General features: G+C 46.2%; 1 protein-coding gene across 3 annotated transcripts in view; it reads left to right on the top strand.

Annotated features, from left to right (window-relative positions):
• The window catches only part of KCND3 (potassium voltage-gated channel subfamily D member 3), a 129,170-nt gene that overhangs the window by 9,960 nt on the left and 92,536 nt on the right, over positions 1-26,674 (top strand). The window lies entirely within an intron of this gene.

Here is a 26,674-nt window from a genome sequence, read left to right as displayed (position 1 = left end):
GAGCCCCGGGACCCTCCATCCCCGGAACGCAAGCGCTGCCCAAAGCAGCGGAGGAGCACGGTGCTGGTCCCCATCGTTAGCGTTCACGTCCCTCTCGGCTTTAGCTAACTTGATACGCAATAGCCACCAGTTTTACATCTGTATAGAGACAGTTTTATTATCATAAATTTTGTTACCTTGCTACCAGCGTGTTGGTTTTATTCGCTTTTAAACAGCATTTGGTTATGGATGGGGCAGCCCCCTGTTTCCTCCCATCAGCACGCGGCTGTGGTACCAGACCTCTCTCACACTACTAAACCCCACACCATTTTTGCCTAGAGCGCATATTTTTCTAAGCTTTTTATAACTGTTTTCATTTCACCTGACAACAGCAGTATGTTTCCGACTCGGGCAGTGTCTGCAACCTGCAGCGTAGGCAGCAAATTGTAGTTGTGACAAGCTCAGTACCTGCACTGTCCCGGGGCACGGCGAGGCTCCCGAGGGCCCTGCAGAGCGCTGCAGCCGGGCTCCCCACCGTGCCCCGATGGATTTTGTTCTGGTTTGAGCTTAGGGATGTGCTGTGTGATTTTCTGTTGCCTAACGAAGGCTGAGCTCCCACAGCTCAGCGCCCTCGGGGTGGTCCTGGGAGAATCTATCTTCTGTCTGACTGTCTCCCTTATAATTTGCAAGAACATAACGGTTTGGAGAACACTGTCCCTCCCGCAGGTTCGGCTGCACTGGTCAATGGGTTTGAAAGATCCACATCAGTGCACCTGGACAACACAGTCCTATCTATATCATTCATTTAAGGAGCCAGGTTAAAGCTAGGAAGTCAATAAAACAGACATGCTGGCCTGGTTGTGTCAACAGCCTGATCTGGAGCAAGATCTAAAATTTCTTACAGTTTTTATTAGCTGAGTGCTTAGAGAGCAGGGATTTGGGGGTAGGGGTCTACTTTGGTTTGTCTTGGTTCAAGCTGGTACCTTTGCGGGTCAGAGAGAGCGCGAGAGAACTGACACCCGATCAACCCCTCTGCAAGAAACATCATTCTTTGGTTGGCTTATTTCTTGGGCTTTCTTTTTTATTGGTGTTCAATCACGGACAAGAGAGGGGATGAAATTTAAGTAGTGAAATAGCACGTGAAACACTTGCTGCCAAACTGTTGACAGCCAGACTAGCATGAACTCACCGAACACTGACCACGCTTCCTGCGAACGCTGCCAGTGCGAACAGAGATGTTGTCTCTGCAGCTCCTTCTCCAATGCAAAGAACCGAAACCACTCAAGCTGATAGTAACCTTCATTCACCCTCCTTCATGCAAACTAAGAGGAGTTTGCAAAGTAAGGAAAATAATAAATCATCTCTGGAGTGCTGCCATTCCCAGCTTCTCCGGAAAGATTGCTGTTTGGCCCAGTAATCATATTGTGCGTGTCAGTACTTCAGTATCTGCCATTAAACTGAATCAGAAAAATCGCTTTAATAGAAACACTACTTTGCATATTTAACATCATCGATGGAAAGATGGATGAGATGTGGGGTATTTCCTTTGTAAAGCAAGGCACTAGAATTTCATCACTCTCACCATTTCCCACACAGTCAACAATTCTTATATCCACAGGCCAAAGAACGGCTTGAATTTAATATACAGAAAGGCCAATCAGACAATGAATTGATGGAGCTACACAAAGAAGCCATTTTCTTGAGCTTTCATTCTCTTGACTCCAGCTTTATCTTATATGAAATGTGTATCAATTTTCGTCTCCTAATGGATTTACAGATATTGTGTGCAAAATGTCTTTGTATCAGAAACTACAGATGGAACCTTTTCCCTTCACTATCTTGATGTAAATCTCAGGCAAGCATCTCATTTTTGAGCTATTTATATTCACCAGAACCCCAGAAGTATTAAAATACCTTCATTCATTCTCAGAGCAAGTGGAATTCAGTGGATTTTTTTCTCTCTTAAAAAAAAATAAATTTATCTGGCCTTAGGTTTTTTGTGGCTTTGGATATTTGTAATGACAGCACGTATGTGCAAAAACACCATTTGTAATGTGCAAGACAAAATAACTTCCCTTTAGGGTAAACTCGTTGTGTGAGAAGTGAATTATTTTGAATAAGGCCAAGTAATGTTACTGGCTAAAATTGTAATGTGACTGCTAAATTTACCAATGGAAGCCTTGGCAGAGATGCATCTATAGCAACTGATTTACGAATTTTTTTCTAAGCTCCTCTTTTTTTTTTTTCCCCCTTTCATTCCAGCCTGCATCACAGCAAGTGCCTGAGAAATACAGATTAAAGATAACATTGTATTTTCATTGGAGATGAAGGGAAGTGATTGGCTTACTGACTGGATCTGAGCTATTTTTAGTCTCATAAAATGATAATTTCATAACAGCGCTGACCCAGTGAAAGTAATTAGTTTACAGAGATCAGCTGAAAATAAGGGACAGAGTAGCCACTGTCAGTAGGAAAGCAGGGAAAGGGGAAGTGAAGTTAAAGGCCCTGCAACAAATTAGCCAAGACTAATTACGTCTCTTAGCTGATGACAGCCCATACAGTCGGAATCAGTTTTCGGTGTGAACCGTGGAGCTGAGCCGAGCACAGAGGGAGTTTCTGAGCAACCCGTGTCTCTGCAGCCCCTCTGGCCAGAGGCGAATCCTCTGCCCGACGGCTGCCAAGAACCACCCTCCCTCCCCACAGATCCCATCTGCACATCCTGTCCTTACCCAGACTTTCCTACCTGGCATGGATTTAGTGTGGGGCACCTAAAACATGAAATGAAACTCCTGCCCTGCTGTAATGTTAGGGAAACAATATGAGACATTTTAATTCAATTTCTTAAGGGATCGGTGCATTCTGGGCGGCCGGAGCCGGAATGTGGCAGCACCTGTGACCAAAACCAGCTTATTCCCAGGCTGTAGAGGAGTGTCCCAGGCACTGCAATGCAATCGCTTCATTAAAAAGAAAATGAAAACCCCCAAAAAGTGTAAGATAAACAGAGAAAGTTTTCCTCAGTGTCAACCAGCATTCTTACCCGCCACTCATCACAGTGGCGGCCGGACTCCAGCCCCGGGTACCGCGGTGCCACCGCTGACGCTGCTGCCCCCAGAATTCAGCAGGGCTGCCGTGGCAGCAGCGCGCTGTTGGCACTGAACGCAGGCCTTGGCTCCCCACCCCGCCTTCCCGGCCAGGCAGAAGTACGCGGGGACGGAGCTGCCCCAGCGCTCTCGGAGGACGGAGCAGCTTTATTCGTGTTTCGTGCAGCACAAGCCTCGGCGATGGCGACGGCCGAAGCTGGCAGCTGGTGTTTGCGCTGCTCGGGGACCCGCTCCGGCAACGCGCGTCGTGCCTGACCCTGGCAGTCAGAGGACCCACGGGCCAGCCCCCGCCGCCTCTCACGGCTCACCAAAGGGTGCTGGCAGCCACAGCGATACCCCGCGGTCAGCATCACGGCTCAGTGGAAGTTGAAGAAGAAAAGAGCTACGATTAGGTCATTTACCCATTGCCCTCCCACTCTCACTGCCTCAACATCCAGCACTGACTTTTTTTCCATCAAATTCCACCACATCCACTGTGAATTTATTAATATTTTCATTCGGTGCAGGCAGAATGCTGGATGTTTTTCCTGCAGACCAGGTTCAGCCAAGCTCTGCCTTCTCCTGGACAGGCAACGCCTGCAGAAACAGATTGTGCCTATTTAACTATTTACCACTGCTACATTAGAGCACATTCAAGGGCTGTAATTCACCTGTTAAAGTCACAAGTAAGTGTGGAAGAGTTATTTTAAAATCAATATCTAACAGAACGCCATTGTTCCAACATTAAAACCTGCTGGGAAATTACTAGGAGGCATGTGGCAAGTCAAATCACTGCCTGCCAAAGGAGGAAACAATTCATTACTCCTTTAAAAGGTGCAAGTCTTTGCTGGCTTTTTGTTCTGGTTTGCAGCCTCAGAAATGACGCTGGAGCATCTGGCTCTTTCTTTCCCTCATTCTTTCATGATTTCACTTTTGTTCTGGCTCTGCATTGTGGACTTTTTCTTACTTTCTGCACAGGGCCGTGAGGGGTTTGGGTCTGGGGACGAGCACTGCAATGGCATTGTCACTGCTGTCCCTCCTCCTGATGGAGAGTGCCACTCTGCGTATGAATTATCTCTCACCTACAAAAGCATCTGCAGCAACAACAAACCCAAACTGGGCAGCCACTCAAAGCCATTTGCCGAGCAGCTCTTCCCCGCGCGGGTTCAGGAGAGCCATTGAGCAGATCGCCTGGGGAAGCCTGCTGCTTTAATCTTGGCCTGCCATCTGCGGCAAAATTAAAACACAGATCAGCTTTAGCTTTTTGCCTTCAGGACTTTGCAAAATTTGGCTGATGTACATCCCCAGAAAGCCCTTGAGAAGGATTGTTTGCTTCTGAAGAGAGTAGTCCTGCGGAACCAGGCTACGGGTAACCTAAGCTTAAACAGAGACACAGAGGTCTTGGTGCAACTGTGCTGGGGAGTCTTCTAATAACAAGGTCAAATAATTCAAGTAGTAAGTCTTCCACGTCTGGAGGGAAGCAGCCGCAGCCACTGAACGTGCCCCACGCTGGGGTCTGCTGACTGCTCCTGCGGCAGCACGACAGAAATAACGCTCCGGCACCCACCACCTCTCCCAACCTGCCCTGCACAGGCAGGAGCGAGGGCTGCTGGGTTCACTTCTCACAGCTCCTCTTAGTCAAACACCACATCCTCAACACTGGGAAGTACCCTTAGCTTTTTATTACGGGTAATTATTTTTCACATACTTATTGCTTTGTTCTTTCTGTACATGTGACTCCCCTTTGCTATCTAAAAGACACAAACTGCTGCTGTTTTTCTCATCTTGCCTGTAGATACAGGGTTTCACATCAGATGTGAAAACAGCAGATGATAAAATCTTGAGTCACTTTCAGCCTTTAATATTTAAATGCACAGCCTTGATCACAAGATTTCACCCCACAAACAGCCCCTTTTTTTCTTCTCTGTACTGAGGAAAACACTTCTCACTATTACTTAATTCTGCTTATTTTCCCACCCAGTTGTCACAGTCCTCGATTCCATGTCTGTATGCTCTCCATGCACTTTTGGGGTATCATCTCGAGACAACATGTCATCAACAGTACACACTTTTCTCTATATTTGTATGACCCGGAGCACAAGGGAGCCATCATCCTTAAATATTAATTACAGTCACTATGGTAAGAACAAAAATAGCACTTTATTTTTCAATTGGAAAGGATAATGCAAACCAGCTGTTCTTGCAACCTAAGGCTTGGCAGAAAGAAGCTATCTGCAAAAGGAAAGCTGAAGTGAGAGAAAGCTGCCCTGACGAGCGTTCTCCTGGAGTCCATCTACTTCAGGGTCTTAGTTTGGATCAGAAATGCTCTTTGAAAGCAAACTCAGTCATCCTGCCCTTGCTGCAGTTTGGCTCACGGTGCCAGGAGGTTTCAGAGCATGCAAACTCTATTCCTTCCAGCTGAAATACGGCTGGAAGCCGCACTCCAGGAATGCACCTAATGTGCTTTTACTGCTAATGGGCATCAGTCCATGGACCAGGCTGGGACTAGTCTAAAATTAATCCTCCCCACGACGCGTACAGCAGGGATGCTTGGGCCTTTGCACCAGCTCAGCTCGGGGTGAGCCGCACTACCTGCTAACGCAGATATAAACTTACTCTCTGCAATTGATTTCAGAACTCATTCTCAATTATAATCCTCTTTTAGTGTCTTTTGAGGTTTACATAGTTTCTTGGCCTTTTGTCATCAATATTAAACTGAGAAAAGCTCGAATGGCTTCTTTCTGCCTCGTCAGAGGGAAGATAGGAGTAGGCTGTTGTCGATTTAACAGACTCTGACACCTCCGTTACTCCAATGCATGAGAGCCTTTTTCTAGTAATCAGTGTCTGAAATGAGTAGAAACAGGACTTAAATTTACCACTTTGAACATGAATCAATGAAGCATTATTGCCAACACACATCCTTCACTGTCACACATTTCAGTTGTGCTGTTGGTTCAGGAAGATTTAAAACCCCGTCTCCCACCCAGCTTTGCACCTGCGAGATATCCTTTTTATCAAGCTCACTCTCTGATCTCTGCATAATTAACCAAAATGTGAAATCCCTCGCTTCTGCCGTGCATGTGTGTGCTTTAAACTTCCTGCAAGACCACTAGATTGTGTACAGATGGGCAATCACGGTCAGCTCACAGGAGGCAATCACAACTTTTACTTGGTGCCTCTTTCGTTTTCCTGCCTACTTACATCTGCCTAACCGTCTGTTCCTCAATCCAGGGAGCATCCATCATGTAATAGGATGAGTCCTACTGAGTCAGACACTGCTTCAGTTCATGAAATGAGTTGGCATCATATTCTAGCCTTGGCACGCTAGATGCAAAAGACTTCAGCCCTTTTAGATATTTTTCTGCTACAGAGGAATAGCAGGCTAGATTAAATAATAGAAACATTCATTCAGCAAGACAGCTGTTAAATGAAAATACGCAAAACATGAAATTAGGTAAAAGTCATCTCTCTTGCTCAGGGTCAAAATGAGTTGTAAGCTGGGCTGAAGGGATACAAGATTTTGGGCTGCAAAGGGCTGAGCAGGATGAATTCCACCACTAATGAGCTTATTCACTAAGCTCATTACCTAACGAGCTCTATTGAACAAGCTTGATTTCCAGCCTAGGGAATGCCTCTGAATAGATAAAACACAGGTAAACAGCTCCATCAGTGTATACACCGAAGACTTATCTGTAGCTCAGGAACAAAGTCACGGTCATTATCAGATTCTCTCCTGAAGGTGTGGATGTCAGGATGGATCAGAAAAGCAACAAACAGTAGAGGCTCTTTTCCAGTTTTGACCTTTCTTTACAAATTCTGATACAAACAAGGATGCACACCAACATGACTTGTTAACGCACGCACGTCCTAAACAACTTTCCTTCAGCATTAACATCGGGCTGTTCTACCCTCCCTGTAAGACACCACAGGGCTGGATTAGGCAATGTCCAGAGGTCCTTTCTGACCAAAATTATTCTACAGTTCTATGAACAATGCTCCTGAAATGGTGAATCTCTGTGGATCTCCATCTGAAACCCCAACCTTGCTTTGGGCCTGGGAAGGTATGTCAGATCAGATGCCAATTTGGAGGCCTTGCCAAATGGCTCAAAGGAAATCTCACATCCACACTGTCTTGTGGACAATTTATGACCCAGAAAGGCAGGAGTCCTGAAGTATCTGGTCTGTAAGGAATGCTCCAGCGTGTACCCCCACATGCTGCTTAGCATAGTTTTCAATTCTGTTGGCTTGGAATTGAAAGGAGAAAATGAGATCTCAGGAAAGGAGAACAGATCTACAGATGTTGAAAGAAAAATCTTTAAAAATTAATTTTGTCTTCTACATAGTAACACTGGCATTTATTTTTACCATTTTTTCCTTAGATTTTTGGCAGATACTGAAGTATTGTTTAAACTATTCAGCTCCTCTAGTTGTGCCACTCTCAGACACTGCCACTGTCCATCCTTGGTCTGTTATCCTCTGGGCAGAGCTAAAAAATGTTTGAAGAGGAAAAGGAAAGGAAAATATCTGAACTTTGCAGTAAAAAATAACTGCTAATTTGGTGGGAGATAAAGATTTTTTGGAGCAAACACGTGTTCAGTCTTTAAAAATATATATATTTAAACCCATGCATGCATGCCCTCAAGTGCACATCACAGGGTAAATAAACACGCGCACGGTTCGCTTGTACACGTCCGTACATATTCACGTGACTGCAGCGTGAAAGTCTGGCACCAAATGTACTGTGAACTGAAAATGAATTTCAGCAACTTTTATGATTCATTTTTTGTCAGAAACAAAGGAGGCGTCTGTAGCTGCCTCGTTAGCCATGTCCAGGGGGGTTCATTTGCTGCTGCAGCACATGAAACCCGCTCCTCAGGCGAGGCTGTGGCCATGTGCCTCCTTCCAGGACTGCTTTATTGACAGCTTTGACAGCCCCTTGCAATTTCATCTATGTAAATAAATTTTAATAGTTCTGCCCACTCTGATCACAATGCGTATTGGGAGTAACTTCATTCCAGTCAGTGAGTCACACCAGTGAAAAACGACTGTCACCGACAGCTAAACTGGGCTCTGTGGATTTGAATAGGTCGGGGTGTAATTTGGGAGACGTGTTATGCACTGCTTTTATGGGAAAGTCATTACGGCAAGAGATGCCTTCTGGTGTCAGGTCTGCACAGAGCCATACCTCATCTTTCATGGGTACCAGTGCTTCCCTTGGACATCCCCCTCTCCAGCTCGCAGAATTAGACGCACTAGAGTTGAGGCACTTAAGAAAACTGTTGGAAAGAATTTGTGTGCTGTTAATAACTGCTTCCCCAGCAGTATCAAAACAGAGTGGGCAGACAGTGCATCTACTACCTATAGCACATAACTATACAATAAATTAAATCCAGCTATTAAATCATCACAAACTGAGAGAAAGGGGCATTTATCTAAACATCTGTGCACACTGAATGCTTTATCTGCAATGTGAAATACTTATGAAAACTAGTGGTGACTAAAAGCCAGCCAGACACGGATTTGTGGAATTTTGTAGGGAATAAGCACAGCTAATGCACCCTGCGCTCGGAGGGTTCAGCGATTTCAGAGGACGTGCAGGCAAACAGACAAATGAAACCACGGGCGGCCGCGGCAGGCAGGCAGACACTCGGGATGCTGCACAGCTGCTCGGCAGCAACAGCACCTTGGCTGAACTCGCTTTACACCACCAGACAGCTTAACACAGATGGATGCCGACAGTATTAGCACAACCCAGGAAAGGAGCAGGAGTTATCTGGCAGTGCTAGTTGAGTATCTCCAAGTAGAAGTGGGCAGACAGCTTCCCTTTACCTTGGTGTGTCCCATTTAATTGATTACTCTCATCTTGTTCTCAACCTCCTTGCTGGATTGCACAGAAAGATCCACCTCTTTCTCTAAAGGTCGGCATCACATTTGATACAGGATACCATAAAACATGTTGCAGAAGTAGGATGTCTTGTGTCCTGCATTTCTGGACAATGTTTCTCCCTCACGAGCTGTCACAGTGGCTTAGTGTAATGGGCTTCTGAAGGCCAGATATAACTGCCAAGGGACCAGGTGAAGGGGTTTTTAGACAGCCACGACCATTTCCCTCATCCAGTCCTATCACCAGGGAAAGATATAAATGAAAGTACAACAGCATCATCTTTGCTTCTGTGAAAGCTCTCGCTGTGACTCAGGACAAAAAGCTTCATGTGAGCAAGGCAGAATTATGATAACTTTGTGCTTCCCACAGCAACCTTCAGCAGGCGTTTGGGGAGGACCTGGTGACCGTTTGCCCATTAGCTGTATGAATCTCCACGACAGGATTCTCAAAGTCAGCTGAGACTTAGATTCATTGCACCTCTGGCTGTGAAATGACAGAGATCCAAAGGTTTCTTCACTGTGCTCTGCATTTCCAGACACCCAAAAGCAGCTGCCAACTGCTGGACAGCGACATTTCTATGTGGAGAAAACTGTACAGTGAATCCTCAGCTACCTGGAATTTAATCGGGTAAACACACGGTCAGATTCCCTCTCATCCCACACTCGGGTCGCTCCAGTTACAATTCTGCAGCAAGACAGGCACCGTCTCCAGCCCACAGCGGACAGGCCAGTGTCCAGAGAGGGAAGGCAACCTGGCAGGGGTCAGGCAGCCAGCGTGTCAGTAATCGGCCCAAATGGCTTAATTCCAAATGTGCAATGCAATCTGAATAAAATATCAAAGAACTCGATCTCCTCTCACAGATAAAAGGAGAGAATGGTGAAAAAAATCACACAGAATTCTAGATGATAGAATAAAAGATGTTCTACAGGTCTATGTTTTCCTGCTTTATAGGGAAAGATCAAAAATGATTTAGCAAAACGCAAACAGAAGTTGCTTCTTTCCCAGACGCTGATTTATTATTTAATACTAAAAATACTATAAATAACAAATCTGCAGAATCATCTAGCCAAGAAACGTATGCATGCATGTAGAGAAACACATACACATCTCCCCAGGCTCTGCCAAAACGTTGTCACTCAGCTCAGCCTGCGACGGGCTGTTTCTGCTGGCGGCACCGAAGTAGCGAAGCAGGTTCGGCCGTTCCACCCCCCCTCACCTACCAGGTGCTTCCAAGTATTTCTGCCGCTGTACTGGCCTGTCCTCACAGTGAAGTTTGCCTATAATTTATCAGTTGTAATAGATTAGAGCGATACATTTTGGCGGAAAAAACCCAGCTCATCTGTGTACCACTCGGTACTTTGAACTCGAAGGCGGGACAGGTCTGTGTCCCAGGCCATTGGGCATTCTTCAAAATCTTACCCAGTAACTTACTAAAGTGGAATATATGTACTTGGGGACAAGTACTGCCACACAGTATGTAAAATGCTAAATAGCAGCAAAATCAGTCCATTTAAGTTACTATATAATGTAAGGTTTTGAGCTTTTACTATATAATCCATTTTAAAGTACTCTTGGATACGCTGTTCTATGGTAAAATTAGATTTTTAGCAAAACCTGGCCTACAAAATATAGCCCAAATACTCAGCATAACAAAATGTAATCATGGGAGTCAGTCTGCCATCTAAGATGCAAAGCATCCTGAAGATCTTTTTTTCCATTTATCTTTTAAATGTAATTTTCTGTCCCACTCTGTTGAAGACCAGGTTAGATCAATAAAATAAAAATAGCACTGTAATATCATAGCTTGTGGCAAAAGACTAACGTCGCTCCTAGTCAGTAGCTGTAAAAGTGATAAACCCAAACGAGATTTTAGGTAAACATGCAAGTCTTTGGCTGTCTCTGTCTACATCACTGTTTGTCTAGGAATAAGGCACTGACCCCCACTGACACCAGACCCCGACTCTCGGCAGTTCCAGATTTGTCACGCTATCTTGTCCACAGGGAAAAATCACTTCATCAAGAGCAACCACATCTCCAAATACAGAATAGTGATTTTATTTCAAGTGTTTTTAATTGCATTTTCATCCATTTCAGAAGAGTTTCTTGGTTTTCTTAAATAATGTGATCTTTCACAAAGTAGAGCATCTGTCTCCCCCTCAGCTGTAAACCAGACTGTTCCCACACATACAGCGAGGTGTTTCCAATCACAGGAGAATAGAGAGCAGTCATTTAAAAATATGGATTAATAGGAACTCTGAAGAACATTTGTGCAGCTCTGCTCAAGCTACCTGTAAGTACAGGAGAAAAAAAAACCCCAAATCTCTAATTTACTGGACAGCCTTTTCCTGTAAGATGCTTGAGCATCTTACGAGCACACCAGCTTTCCAGCTGACAGCGTGCCTGGGCTGGGAGTCAGAGGGAAGAACAAAAAATGCAACAAATCATCTACTTAGTCAGTGGGCAGAGTCCAGCCTCAGAATTTGAAAACAATCACTCTGCCTAATTGTTATTCATTGCGTATTTTTCCCCCGCAGAGCTCTGCCACTGGTTAGTAAAACACCACAAGGTGACTGTCCACTTTGAGCAATTACACGCACGACATCCTACAATAGTTGGAGCCCACGCCACAAACGCTTCCACAACGCAGGAATAATGGGTAAATGTCATGACCTTTCTATGGAAACAGTGAATAATGGAAATCAAGGGAGCAGAAGTCACAGGCCAGGGCGCAGTGCATATGGTGGACACAAAAGACATCTTAAAATCTGCCACACGCAATTTTGAGGTCCCAGGAATAGAGTGAATGTATCCTTAGCCACAACCCTACATGTATCCAGCTGGGAGCAAATCAGCTTGAGTGGGTATGAAAAAGATTCTCGAGGATTATGTGTAAGATGCAAAAAGCAATCACACCACTATATATGATAAAACATAACCATAAAAGAAAAGGCTGAAGGCCTGAGCGATTGGGCATTGATGCAAAGTGATTTTTCAATGTTACCATTCAGGTAGAAGGTAATACCCCTCCTGCAAAAAACCAGCACTGAGTGGTAGAAAACAAAACCCACTACAGAAGAGGCAGCCCTGAGGAGAGGCATGGCAGAAGCACAGGTCTCTCTCCTCTGCCTAGCAAAGCCCGTCATTTCCAAACTCTTTTCCTTCCTCGGTGTTCAAACTTCTACATGATTCAAGAGTTCAGTACGTGCTGTTAGACAGGTCTGTGCCTGGAGAGCTGGAGCAGGGGACGAGCACCCGCAGCCAGAGCTACCACAGCCCTCACTTAGATTTTGCCCCTCATTCATTTCTCAAAAGTATCATGTGTGGACTTTACAGTAAAATTATCATAATGTTTTTAGTGCATAAACATGTCAAAAAATTGCTCTTCATGTGCTGATATACTCAGTTAAAGTAGATCTGAGAGTAGTCGGTGTAAGAGAGGAATTCCATAGCCTTTTGGAGGGAGATACGAGTCCTAGTCTGCGATGGGCTGATGTGCAACTGAACAATCGGAATCCTGGTCTAACTGTACACAACACACGTCAAGCACCACAAGGAGTGGTAGGAAATGAAGTCTAAACTTTCAGAGCTTAGGCTGATGAAGAGGTTGTATGCAGCTGTCAATAAAAGTCCTCTTCCCTCTCGCCAAGTGTCCCCCGTGGTCACAGATCACTCGCAGGAGATGCCACGCCTGACAGCAGCGTTACAGGCAGAATTCTGTGAACCAAAGGGATATTGGCTTTATGCCCACAGTGAATAATGGGCTTTGTCAGGAATGATCTATTTAAAAACTAAGCACTACCCAGGGTTGTCTTTCAGACATACGCAACCATTGACACGGCATCACCTTGGCGGGGCGAGGGCTGGGCTCCCAGCGAGGCTGCGGCCCCACGCCGGTGGCCAGGCCTGGCTGCAGCTCGTGGCCACGGTCCCCGGCCGGGCTGGGGACAGTCAGCGAGCGGAGGGGCAGGACACGCTGCCCAGACACGGGCACGGAGCCGCAGGGCAAAACCCGCAAGTCCCCACGCTGCCGTCAGCCTTCCCACGGACACGGAGAGAGGGACATAGTAAGAGCATAAGTAGCTACACATAAACTGCTTATTTCCTTCCCAAAAGGCTTTTACTACAGGGAGAACGAGTATCATACTCGGTCCTCACCCATCCTACCCTCAGCACAAAGATGGGGGCTGCCGAGCAGGGAGGGGCAGGGGGAGCACAGTGCAAAACCACTTGTCTTCTGCCCCGTTTAGGTGGTTGTTCGCGCCAGTGCAGACTCAGGGGGTTAATTACTGAGCCTGACAGACTCTTTCTTAGAGACCTGGGGAAGAAAAGAGCCGCTAAGGGCCAGTTATTTCTGCTGCCTCTCCTGCTGCTTTTTTTCATAATATGCATCCTCCCAAAAATGTAATTTTTTCCCCTTCCATCTGAGTCACAGACTGCTTTCCTCTCCCCTACCAAGCACTGATGATTCTGCTTAGGGACTGGTTTAGGAGGGGGGGGAAGTGTCTGTGCCGCAGCCAGGGTGGGTGACCTGGGTGTGACACCGTCTCACAACTCAACTGCTCCAGCAGCTGTAGTGCTGCCGCGTCTGTAACCCTGTGACAGCTCTGCGGAGCAAACAGCTGGTGTCTGAGATGATTTCGGTGACGTGAGATGATTTCAGAGACTAATGTTCTCCCAGCTCACTATTGACACATGGGACGGGTAAATGAGATTTACTTTGGCATCTCATTCACTTCTCAATCCATCTTCTCTAGTACTTTTCTCCCCTCCAGCCTGTAAATGGAAAGGTCAATCAGTTTAATTACAGATGTTAGACACATACGTGCCATTTGCAGCTCTGCTAAGTGTGCTCAGGCAACTGGAACTCTCTTGCACACTCCTACTGACTTTTGCACCAAATATAACAGCAACAGGTTTCCTGTTGCAGCAAAGAAACCTCCCCATGTGGTCACTGGCCTGATAACAAAATAAATAACTGAAGAGTAGTGAGTTTTAACGACATTTCTGCAGCTTCACCAAGACTGTAAGTATATGCTACGAATATTTATTAAAGTTCACTGCCTTCCTAAACAAACATTGACATCTCCATTTTACAGATGTAAAATCCAAGTCAGCAAACGACTGCGCTTCTCCTACACAAAGCATACAATAAAGAATTTCCCGCTCCCATTTTGGGGCAGAGCAGCACATCTTGCCCAGCAGAGCAGGGGAATGTGTGCTCAGACCATCACCTGTACAGCTCGGCGATAGCACAGCAATCTGAAGGCAGCTCTGATCAGATTATCCTGTTTCTTTACAGACCCTGACGTCCACAGAAGGTGACCGGAATGGGTCACCTCCTGCAGACAGGCAAGGGCTGGCACTGAGATTTCTGACGTTGGTTCAGAGTCAATCCGTCACTTTCCCACCTGTAGTTTTCTTGCTAATCACGGTAACATCGCCCCAGAGGAAAATTCTGCTAACAAGGGGAGTAGTTTTGATACCTGTCATTTCTCTCGCATCACGATTCTGTTCAGTACTCCCACATTCCAGACCCTTTGAGAAGTGGCGGCACAAATCCATTAAGGGGCTATAAATGGTCCACTGAGACTGGCGTGTTGTTTCTGTCCCTTTAGAGAAACCCACAAAATTCTACAGGGGTCAAAACAAACCCACAAACAAACAGTAGATGCCTTTGTCTTTGGAAACGATTTTGTAGTGTGTTCCAGGAACTCATACTGCAGTATAAACTTCACTTTGAAATAAAGGACACTTTAGGATTTTTAATTGCATCCTAACCTTTCATTAATTGGGCTTTACGCAGCGAGCAACATCACAATAATAGGTCTGCAACCTCTGCACAGAATGCAAATGGGCCACAATCGGGGAGAGCACCTGAGCGTGCCAGGCCGCCAGCCGCGGCGCGAGCTAATGGACTCACCCAGCACAACAGAGACTTCCTCATTAGCCAGGGGCCTTTGTTTCCCCGGAATTACTTTCAAAACAGGCAACATCTGAAGAGCATTCCCCACACACCACAAATTTTGGCATTCACTCATCAGAGGCGTACAACAGCTCTAGAAAGTGATGGCTTTCAGCAGCTCTGAAAAGTCACATTTTAAATTTATTTCCATAATAATGAGACTCGTGAACAATTTCGTCAGAAAGATTTATTTGCATATCTCACATTTATGTTTTCGTGTCATTTCTGAACTTCCCATAAACAATGGATTTTACAGCTAATAAAAGCAATAATCCCAAGGGCAGCAGCTTTGTTTATGGCTTCGGCTGCACGCGTGCGGTCTGCCTGCATCTGCCTCTGTGCCCCAACGCCCCAGGGACCGATTCTGCAGGGTGCTCAGCACAGCCCCGGCCACGTCCGGAGCTCACCCGTGTCTGCCTGCAATGCACTGACCTTGCAGGATGAGGCCACAAAGTGTGAACTCGGGGCTCAAATGACACAGAGCCCGTGTTTGGGGAGAGAAGGGAGAGCAGAAGGTAGGCAGGATCTCCCCCAAAGCGCGGGGACGGCCTCGCACCCCTGCACCTCGGAAGGGCTTTTACAGCCACGAGGAACAGTTGATCACAGCCCCAAAGCCAGATTTCCCCTCTTTTTTGCCAGGGCTCAGGCTTCTCAACCCCAGATTTAGGAGCAAAATTCAGATTTCTTCCTGGCCACTTCAATCTTCCTACTTCTTGAGCCTTACCCTTTGCAACCCCTCCACGAAGCCCCAGGGCTGCTGGGGACAATCTGGCCTCACGAGCCCCCCTCGGGAAGGGGGAAGCCTTTGGTGCTGCCGGGAGCCGGGGGAAACGTGGGGGCCAGGACCCTGCCCCTGAGCAACACGGGGAGCCCACACCCCCCTCTGCTCTGTGCCACCACTCGGCACTGGGGTAAAATCCAGACCCCGCAGGCACCCTGTGCGCAGGGACAGGCTTTACTCCCAGATTTTAAGGCCGAGGGTCTCAAAGCCTCCAGCAGAGCCCAGGTCTCTGGGGTGGTTCCAAAGCTCTGGCCCTGCGACCCTCCCCACAAGGCGGCTCCGGCAGGACGAGGGCTCTGGCAGCACCTGAGACCTCTCCCCACAGCCGGCTGCCTGGAAATAGTCCCCAGCAGAAACTTGTGGTCTCTGAGGGGTTACAATGCCGTTTGTTCTAATTCTTGTTGACATTTCATTTCACACACTATTAAATGAAGCCCTTCAGAAGGATGAAACAGAAATTTGCTTTAGAAGAGAGAAAAATAACGTGTGCTTTAGGACAAAACAAGCTCATGATTTATTTTTGTGATCTAGTTAACACACATGGCGCAAAGCGCTCGGCAGCATCGCTCCACCTGCCCAGCACTGGGCCTGGCGACTACGGCAGCAGAGGCAGGAACGGAACGCCATGTGCTTTTATTAATATTGCCATTTTTAAACCAACCATAGTATTTCTAACTAGACTAATCTTTCCCTTTGTTTGTAAGTAGAGTTGAAAAGCTTTCTGTAAATACCCAGCTTTGTATCCACAATAATATGATACTGGATAATGGAAGGACAATTCCGAGGGAACTGAAATGAATCATTTTTTATTTGAGCAATTTAGCAATGACATATTATATCAATCACTTCTGTACTGGGTCTGTAGAGTAAGCAGATATCTTGACACATTTTATACCTTTCTTTGAACAATATAAAATGACCTTAGGAGATGGAACAAGTTGCTAAAGGTAGCTGTGAATCTCTTTTACTGGTGAAATGGAGCAAGGAGGGAGGGGGACGCCCTGGCCCGGGCAGTCTGGGGCAGAAGGCCACTGCCGGGGGGCACCACAGCTCCCGGCTCTCATGGGGTCACAGGAAAAAACACAAACTAATGTGAGCAGAGCTGGAAAATACAGCAGTAAGAGCGACTACTGTAAAAACACTGCTTCCTCCTGCTTTCCATGGGCCTTAACTCCCAACGTGCTACATTTATCTTCTGTGGTGATTAAAGCTCAGCAAAGTCATTAATACTGAGACTTTCCTCACTGTATCACATTAAGGAATAGACGCTTTTACTTATTTGAAGAAAATAACCCCCTTTTTCCCTTCTAAATCTGCTTTCATAGGGAAAGTGTAATACTGAAAAATGCTGCAAAGGAGTCCATTTGTATATGGTTAATCAATAATTTTATGAATACTGTAGAAATACAATTTATGGGGATAAACAAAGGCTGTTATTTGCAGAAATCACACAGGTTCGCGATGGCACTGCATCAAAGCCCCTTGCGGGGAGGTGACCCGCAGCCCTGCCCCGGGGGCTGCAAACCCGGGGCTGAACCGAGCGGTGCCGTGTCCATCCCAGGCCCAGGCGAGGCCGCGGGGCAGCACCGCGGCTCTTCCAGCCTGGTACCCGGCTCCGGCCGCCAAAAAATGCTACAAACTACTGTGGGGAAAAATTCTCTTGAAACAAGGATGGGTTTTGAGGATGATGTTAACTTCTACCTTCTCAATTTTTAAACTAGGATTATGTCATATAATATCCTTAAAGATATTCCCCAGGGCCAGTCACTTTTACAGTGAATAATATCTAATCACCCATTTCTTCCCATATAATATACTACCACCTTCTAAATTTGTCGATCTAATTAGCTCTTTCCCCTAACACTCAGTATGATTAAATCTGTATTAAAACTTTCTGTGCAGCACAAGAGCAGACACACCTGAGCATTTTCTAAATTTAGCAGAGGACAATATTTAATGGGTTATTTTTAATGGATGCTGGAGTTGCTGCATAAATGAATTCTGATTTGAATTTCCTCAGCCTCCTTATTTTTTCCTCAGCTCCCTTAAATTGTATATCAAGCAGATTAGAAAGAATAATGGAGAAACTTACCTGGTACCATCCATCAAGTATCTCTCAGAACTAAATTAACAATGAGCACTTTATGCAAAAAGAAGAGGAAGAAACTGGGTTTCTTTATACTTCAGCTTCATCATTTTATAAGATGTGTCAGACTAGACACATTTGGACTCATCTCGCGGTTTCCACGTGGTTTAAACAGGGCAAACATAAGGGCTGGAAACAATTCCTGAGGATTTTCATCACTTGCATTTGATCCGATTTTAGGGAGATTTGCATGTATTTGGGGTAATTAAAAGGCCCGTTTGTGCATCGTGGAGCAATGACCTGATCCCCTTTCCACAGACAGTTACTGCTGATACGAAGGATCAGCGCATCACCAGTTCTTAACAGATTTGTCATTCACGGGCGCTCTGCAGCCTGCAGGTGCGAAGGCAAAGCCGCTGGCCCTGGCAGCCTCGCCAGCCCCAGCCCCGCACAGCATCCGCGGGCCAAGCCGCGCTCCGGGGGAACCCCATTGCCTTCTTCCTCCCCTCAGCTCGCGGGGACTGCGCGGGGCTCAGCGCTGCAGGCCCGGAGGAGATGGGGGTGCCGGGCACGGCACCGGGGCACGGCCGGCAGCGAAGGCTGGCTCTGCTCTCCCGCCCAGAGCCCCTGCAGCGACAGGCGCGGGAAGCAGCGGCTCGGGGGTTACCGAGTCGTGCAGAAGCGGGGGGTAAGAGGGGTGCGGCAGATGCTCCCCACCAAGGGGATCTCCTGTCTCAGCCCCTGAGAACGGGAGCGACTCGGGGCTGTTTCCTGAGCTTAGGACAGAATTTAAATTGTTCAGTGCAACTGGCAATTAAAGAGGCAAAGCAGGAGGGATGGAAGATCTGACAATATCAGCTCCAAGAAAAAAGGGTAAAAATCTGTCATGGGATCTCTTCCAAATCCTTTCACTGCCATTCACTAGGCAGGTAGATGGGAAACCATGCCGGTGTGGCTGGAGGCTCTTCAATGCCTTCAAAAACCCCACAAAAGTCTCTGAGTGCCTCTCACCGGAATACTTTCTGTTGCCAGTGCAAAAATTTATCTGAATTGTGTTGTGAGGGTTGAAAGTCAGTTCTTGGCCCATTTAACTATACAGCCGCCTCTTTCATTAGAGTCCACTGGCAGAAAGATAACCAATTCCATCTTCATAATGACAAAGACATCCACAGCAGGAGACAATAAGGTTGTTTCTTACGGAGGATTTGAATTACTTCAATTATCGTGTCTGAAGCCTCCCATTCAGAGAAGCGTGAGGTTTGGGATTACTTTAGAGCAATCAATTGTGCCTGATTGGTTATATTCAATAAAACTAGATGGGAGAATCTTTTTTTGTTCCCTTTAGGCAATACAAGCTCAAAGACTTGTAAAATCTCTGTGCCCCCTTCAGGGCTGTCACTTGAACAAAACAAAGGCACAAGCTGGAGAAAGGAGAAACCAATATTCTTGGGTGTATTTAGGCTGCTTCTTCCTGAAAGAACAGTTTATCCTCACATGTCATCCACTGAATTCAGACGGCTGCGCTCGGGAGGTCGGCACCGTTACCCTCCCTCTGTAGGTGAGGTAACAGGCACACGATGGAAGGGGATCTAGGAAAAGGAGTCGCTGCTGCTCACGCACAGGCAGAAGAGAAGGAGATCCAGTACGTGACTGGCTATTCCCGCCTGCCAGCACAGCGGGAGGATGTCACAAACCCACCCCTGACCGAAGGACAGACCCACTCCAGAGCGGATTCACTCCACATGCAAAATCCAGCCAAGCTGAAGTTTGACCTCCAGTACGAATGAAGTTCTCATGACTAATTAAAATGCACTTTTTCTTTCTCTGCTCTCTGCTAGTCAATAAGATAAACAACAGGCTAGTGGAATACAAAGGAGTTGCTTTGTGCATTGTGGATTCTCAAAGATGCTTTACAGCATTAGATAGCAAACACAAAAGCTGGGCTGATGATGTGTTTATTTCTGTATAAATGTGCTCCTCTGGTGTCACTTTTGGCATGGAAGAAAAGAACGTGTTTCCACCTAAACATTTCAAAATGGCCAGAGGATTTAAAGCAGATCCTCATTAAAAGATTTGTAATCCTGTCTCTGGAAGGCATGCAGAAAAACAGGATGCCTCAAAAACCTACAGTACATTAATTTTTTTACATAATCCACTGCTATTTAGCCAGACCTCCAACTTACATTTAATTTGAAGCATAGATATGAGTTCAGACTGGTTTAAAATCTACATTGAACAGAAACTCTTTGACGATTTGAGGCCATAGCTATGAACTTACTCTCTTGTCTAGGAGTTGTGGCTGACGTGAAGAACTCCACCAAATCTCTGAACATCTTACTGGCTCCAAGCTTATTAAATTTCCTAAAAGCTTCCCCTAAGAAAAGATTCATTTCCACCTCTGATCAAAACCCTAAGTCAGACCATCCTGTTAAACTAAAAGCAGATAATACTTTCAGGTGTGTTTCTTCACTAGCTCTAAAATCTCTTTTGGGGAGGTGGGAGAATTGTTGTTTTTGAGTGAAACATGTTTATGAAAGCTGCAATTGCTCTGCTCATGAGACCAACATGCCCGTTCAGCTCTCCACGCTGGATCAACAAAGCACTTCAGCACTTACTTCATTCAGGCAGGTGTTCAAACCCTGCTGCCTTAAGCAGAGCCCATCTCCAGGCAGGCTGCCGTACAGACTGGTTTAAGCGTCAGCTTTGCTGTACTCTGCTCTACAGCTTAGCCCTTTTCTGGTAAGCTGTCTCAGACAGCACCACCACCTCTTTCAAGAGCTAGGCAGAGAAAGGTGCAGAAAGGAATATCATGCACTCCCCAAGGATATTAAAGTGGTTGCATTGGAGCTAGTTTCTGCAATGGAGGAAGAAAGATGCTTGCATTATCAGTGAAGATACTGTGAAATAGGGGTGTGCTTCTGCAGTTCATGCCCAAGCTGAAGCTCTATCTTATCTCAGGGCCAACCTCACAGCCTACTCCTACATTTGCTTTGCAAAGGAGGACATAAAAAAAATAATGAAAAAGACTTTTTTCTTTACTTAAGTGTCACCTGAAAGTTTAAGTTTAGTAATCCCTCTATGCTTCTGCATGAATTTTGAAATCTAGTCATTAAAAATAAAATAAACCCTTAGCATGATCCACCTTACATAACTTCCTCCACAATTTAAAAATAACTTGTACAACTTTCTAGTACTCAGTGTGCATCACAGCAATTAAAGGAGAGGCAGGTGCCCCGACTGTGGCGCACCCAGAGCTCGCACCTCACCCAGATCTTCCTTTACAAGAGCTTTAGCCTTCGGGTACGGAACCTCCACAGTGAAAGGGGTAAGAGAGCCTCCTGCGACAGACCCAACCCTCGCTGCACCCCAAAACCCAGCTCTGGGGGTGCTGGGGGGAGGCACAGCCCCAGCTGGGCACCCGGAGCAGGGCTCACCCCTTGCCTCCAGTCAGACCAGCCTGACGGGCCCCAGGGCTCCGGGTGGGCGAGGAGGCTGCACCGCGGGGTCCGCACGTCCTCCCGCACACGGCGTTTCCTTCCTCACTGCAAGCACATGTCACGTTTTAAAGAGCTGTTTCTGTCTGGAGCTAAAAGAAGCACAGCTCTGCGTTGTAGCTTGGCTCCTGGCTAACTGAATTACCAGAGAATCCTAAATCTTACGTTATTCTGGTCCAATAAATATTAAAGTCAGGGAAAAAGCTCATTAAAAGTCCCAGGAGGATAAATACAAAACAGAGCTATCTTTGTATTTGTGCTGAAATCAAACAACACATTAATAGCGCTTCATAAAATCTTCCATGTATTGGTCTATACAACTCTGCAGCTGAATCCTCTGCCATGTACCACGGGAGGACCAAGTATGAATGCTCTTCTGTTCCAGATAAAGTCCCTGAGAAACTCTCAGAAGCAGCCAAAAAACTGGAAGCCAGTAAGAACTGCACAGTAGAAAGAAATGACCATGTGAGAATGATAAATGCATTGGAAAATAAGGAGAGCGAGGATATATATCAACATAGGTATATAAATCATGTAGATGCATGATGAATTTGTTATGCCAGCTAGGCCTGTTGAACTGTTAAAGCAATGCTAAAATATGATCGAGGCACATGTGAGAAACTCTCGGCAAGTCTCCCAGGTCTTCATCCCTGTCTGGAGTAAATTATTATAGCTGTACTCACCTAAGTTTACATTAAATTAGGATCTAGCCAGTTTTAGCTACAGAGAGAATTATTCTTGAGCATACATCAGGCAGAACAGCATTAGGCATCAGGCACACGTTTATTTTCTATTTCCCAGCCGTACACCATCCCACGTCTATCCACTACCTCAAGCTTTCCTCTCCTAAACACACACACACCTGCTTCGGGTGTGCGAGAAAAATCCTTCAGCTGAACGTCACCTCGCAGCGTGGCCCTGAACCAAACCCCGGGCCAGGAGCGGGGACCAGCGTGCCAGGCGGGCAAGGAGCGTGGCAGGGCAGGAGCCACACGGGCTGGGGACCCCACGGTCCTCCCGGGCGAACAGCAACCCTCGGCGTGTGGACCCTGCAGAGCCGGCCCACGGCGCTGCCCAGCTGCTGGAGCGGGCTTTGGGGGCTGGAGAGGGCTCTGGGTGCCAGAGGGGGCTCCCCAGTTGTTTCAGAGCGAGGAGCCAGGTCAGGCGAGACGCGGGGAGTCCTGCCTGCCCTGGGCAGCACCGCTGCCAGGCTGCCGTGGCCCTGCCTGCCGTCCCCGCGCCAGGGTGCTGTGTCATCGCACGGCTATTTATAGACGCACGGTTGTATCCAGGGAACCGGAGGATGTTGACTAGTATTCTTCTATGAATAAAACATGGATATTTTCCTGGCTTGAGAAGCTAAGAGCTGCTTTAGATTTAATGTTTTGCTCTCTGATTGGATTCAGCTGCTGAGCCAGTTACTTGTACTTCAGATACACAAAAAAAAGGTTTTGAGACTTGGCCTAAGAGAATACGTTACAAACACCAGGTCAATATGTCCTTTGCTATGACAAAACTATTCTATCAATATTATGGAAAAAATGATAAAACTTCAGGAAATTTGCTTTTTCTGCAGGTAGCATCATTTTCTCCAGTTTATCTTTCCCCTGAAGTCAAAAGATACCCTTCCTTGTCAACCGAGCACAAAACATTTCATTCTGAAATTCCTTTGGATAATACAGGCCTTGGTAATTTTTTCCTAATATATAATCTATAATTATAAATGGAATTTAAACAGAAGGCATGTCCATGTTTTTTCCAAACACTAAATTGCCCAAGAGGAAACAACACTTACTTCCCTTTCCTGATGCCCAAGCAGAAGCTGATTTTTAAGGACAGGGGCTGCCCGCTCCATCCTGAATTCGTGCTACCTGGATGCAAGCCAAGATCTCAGAATCCTCACTAGCTATGGAAGTCTAACGGGGACCAGACCAGTGCGATAACACAGACAGACAGACAGGCCAACAGCACCCCTGCCCTTGCAAAGGCTGAAACTCCTGTTTTAGAAACACATTTGGGGAAAGGGAAGACCGCTCTCAGTGATGTGCCTTTATGCTGTTCTGGCTTTGGAGGGGGGGAAGAAGGAGCCTCAGAACGAATGCAATGTGATTTGGTCCTACTTAGCACCTTCCAACCATCAGCTTAGCGAAGGGAAGGGAGGCGGGGTGCCTGGATATTTAGCTATAAATCAACCTAGCTGAGGAATCAAAAGCAGCGAAGGCACTGCAGCACACAGCACAGCACGTGGCTTCTCCGTGGGTTAAACGAATCTAAACTGAGCTCCGCGCTGTTGCAGCCAGGCTGTTCCTGGTACACCCCAGCTCGCCAGCACCACCCCTGCTGCAGGGATCTCTGTGCTGCGAGGGATTTGCCAGTCCACAACATCAGTAAGCAAGAGGTCTGGAGTGTGCCCAGCTACACGAGGAATGGCCCAAATATTTCACCCTCTCCTGGTTAAGACACTGAATGTTTTGATTTGTTCCCTGCCAAAATCCCCGTTTCTTGCCCCTCCTTCTTATAGTCACACATTTGCTAGAAAGCATCAGACCCAATACACACGGCATTATTCCAGCTTTATGCCATCCTCACGCTATAGAGTTATTCCAGCAGAGACCCAACAGTTTATCAAGGACCTTCTACAACAGGTCAGTGGACAGATCGATTGAGAGAACAAAGAGGAGGTTCACCGTCTCTCAGGCACAACATGTCCTTTTTTGATTAATACAAATACACATCCTGTTACCTGCAAATTACCATGTCTACCCCAATCTCTCTCTCCCTGTTGAAAAATTAATGCCAAGTTTCCTACAGCAGCGTCTGAGATGTGAAATGACAAAAGGAAGGTCAATTTGGTGGATACATTCCTCCATACAGTTTTGAAGTAGGTCAAGTAATATAGGACTTGGCATCACTCTCAAAGTAATCATAACTGGAATTAAATTTAGATTTCAGTAATGAAGGCGCTTGAAAAAGTCAAAACTCCAGGCCTGTTTCTGTGGCCCCTGTTTCCTGCAAGAGCAATCCCATGACTCTGTAATAGTCACCTCAAAGGATCAATAATATACAGATATTGCCAATTCACCCAAGAGAGTTTTTTATTTTTTGCCACTGTTTTTGTCAGCCCCCCTGGACAAATCACCATATGGTTAAGCATAGCACTTTCATGGCAACCTTCACTGTAAAATTTCAGTTTATTTATAAGGTCTTATAAGAGACATAAACTTAGAACTGCCTCAGCAAGATGAATAAATGCCATCAGCCTCTGCTTTTATAGCTGAGCAGCATGGGAAGATGAAGTGAGCTGCCCAGAATGACATGACCAACCCAGAGAGAGCTCAGATTCTCACAGTCCTTAATCTACATTACTTGGAAAATCTTCTTTGCAGGTTCAAAAAGGCTTGGGTTTAATGTAGACTTTTCAAGAAAAATACCAAAACAGTGCAAGAAGTTCATTTCTCAGTGTTTCAAACCATCCTACATTACAAACCTTGCAAGAAGAAAGACTGATCTAATGAGATTACCCAGGCTACTATTTTCAGGGCTAACCACACTGAGGAAGAACAGAAAGAAAAGCACATTACTGACTGATAAATAAAATAAAACTCATTTTCTGATTTATTCTGTAAATCAAAATGCTAAAAGAACCTCTAAGACTATATTAAAGCCGAGAAAAACGTAACACGAAATCAATGTTAAAGGCCATCTCAGCATCCTTTTATCTAACCAAAATTGTAAACACACTGCTACATTCCCAAAGCACAAAATCCATTTACACTTTGCATACTTGAAAAGAAGTCTAATGCATTTTGAAAACCACAGACTTAACTGCATGCTTCTCCCATTTAATACAACAGGACTTAATAAGATTTGCAGGAGGCAGAAAAGGCAAATTGAACCTTATAGTTGAACACACAATTTCAGGTTCCCAGCAGAGGCGAACCTGGTGATGGGGAAAATGTAACACCAGAAGGGATCAAAGCAGGGTAACAGATGACCAGAAAATACAGGGAAAAGTCATAAAAGGTAGACTCAGTGCTCAACTTCTTGCAATACTCCTCTGAACACTTGGCAGCTGATTTGTAACAACGACAGAGAATCAGTTTTCAAACCCAGTTCCCAGAAGTATTTGATTTCTTGGGGATAACTGCATTTCAGAGCTACCCGGGCCTTGTTAGCTTTGGGCAGCACAACTGGACAGCCCGACTCTAAGGAAAAGGCTCCTCTGGCTCCGCAAGTGAGAGCTGCTCTCGCCAGCAGGCTCGGGCACGGCCTCCCTGGAGAAGCTGACCCATCCTCAGGGAGACTTACACGTCTTCATCCTGCTCTGGCCGTTGTCTAACGGCAGGTCAGTACTTCTGCCCAAGAAGCGCAAGTTTAAATTTCTGAATGTGACAAGAAAAGAGAAAACTCTGAAACAACACAGATGTGATCTTAGAAAGACAGGTCTCAAAACATCCTGGACTCGCAGTCGTTTTAAGTCATCCATGTAACCAGCCATCCACCCATCCGTGGACGTACCCTGCACAACCATCCAGTGGCTTTTGATCTCTTTACTGACATCTCAGTGTCCTGCAAAGGCTGCAGAGGCACCGAACGGTGCGTCCGTCACCTTAGAGCCCTCCTTAAACTGCCCTGTTCTCAGCACTTACACTCAACCTCTGTGAAGTCCACAATGTTGGAGAAGCATAAATGCAGGTAATATTTTTCCTTCTGCTTAAAATTAGAGAGGCAGACATTAAGCTTAGTTTAAACTGGTATATACACAGCAGAAAGCTGAGAGCTTATCCACAAGTGGTCTAAAGCATGGCACAAACTCAAATGACTCAACACAACAGATGCTCTTTGTACCTGTCTGACTTTCTGCACAACGTGTGCTTTGATCCAAAAGCTTTTATGGCAACGCTTGAGCCAAAGATCGCTGAGGAAAACAGAAAGACTCCTGTTGACTGGAGTAAGCCCTGGATCAGGCTGTCAGATGGAGGAACTGAGCATCAGTTTTGGAGTCAGTAATATACAATGTGCACACTCAAAATTAAAAATATGCCTCCTGTGCAGCCACCTCGATCTTATGGTAATTCTCCCTCCGCTCCCTCCCCCTACAAAAACTCCCTTTAGCCATGGTCGGGGAACAAAGCATCACTCTAGGAAATCTCTGCACACTGCCTGGCTGCTGCCTTGTCCGCTCTTGAGACATCACATGTTGCCAAGACAACCCGCAAGGAAGGAGCCCTGCCCGTGCTGCGGGGAGTGTCGGTGGCCCGAGGAAGGGGACAAGGGGTCGAGCGGGTTGGGAGCAGATTTCCATGGAAAAATCAGATACTGACTTGGAGGGGGTGTATGAAACCACCAGGGGTAACATTTGTCCTTTTTCCCTTACTGCCTGCGTGGCAGCGCGCCACATTCCCCAG

Source organism: Strix aluco, chromosome 25, assembly GCF_031877795.1.
Source record: "Strix aluco isolate bStrAlu1 chromosome 25, bStrAlu1.hap1, whole genome shotgun sequence".
NCBI classification, from domain to species: Eukaryota; Metazoa; Chordata; class Aves; order Strigiformes; family Strigidae; genus Strix; species Strix aluco.
This window is presented reverse-complemented; position numbering and strand designations above follow the sequence as displayed.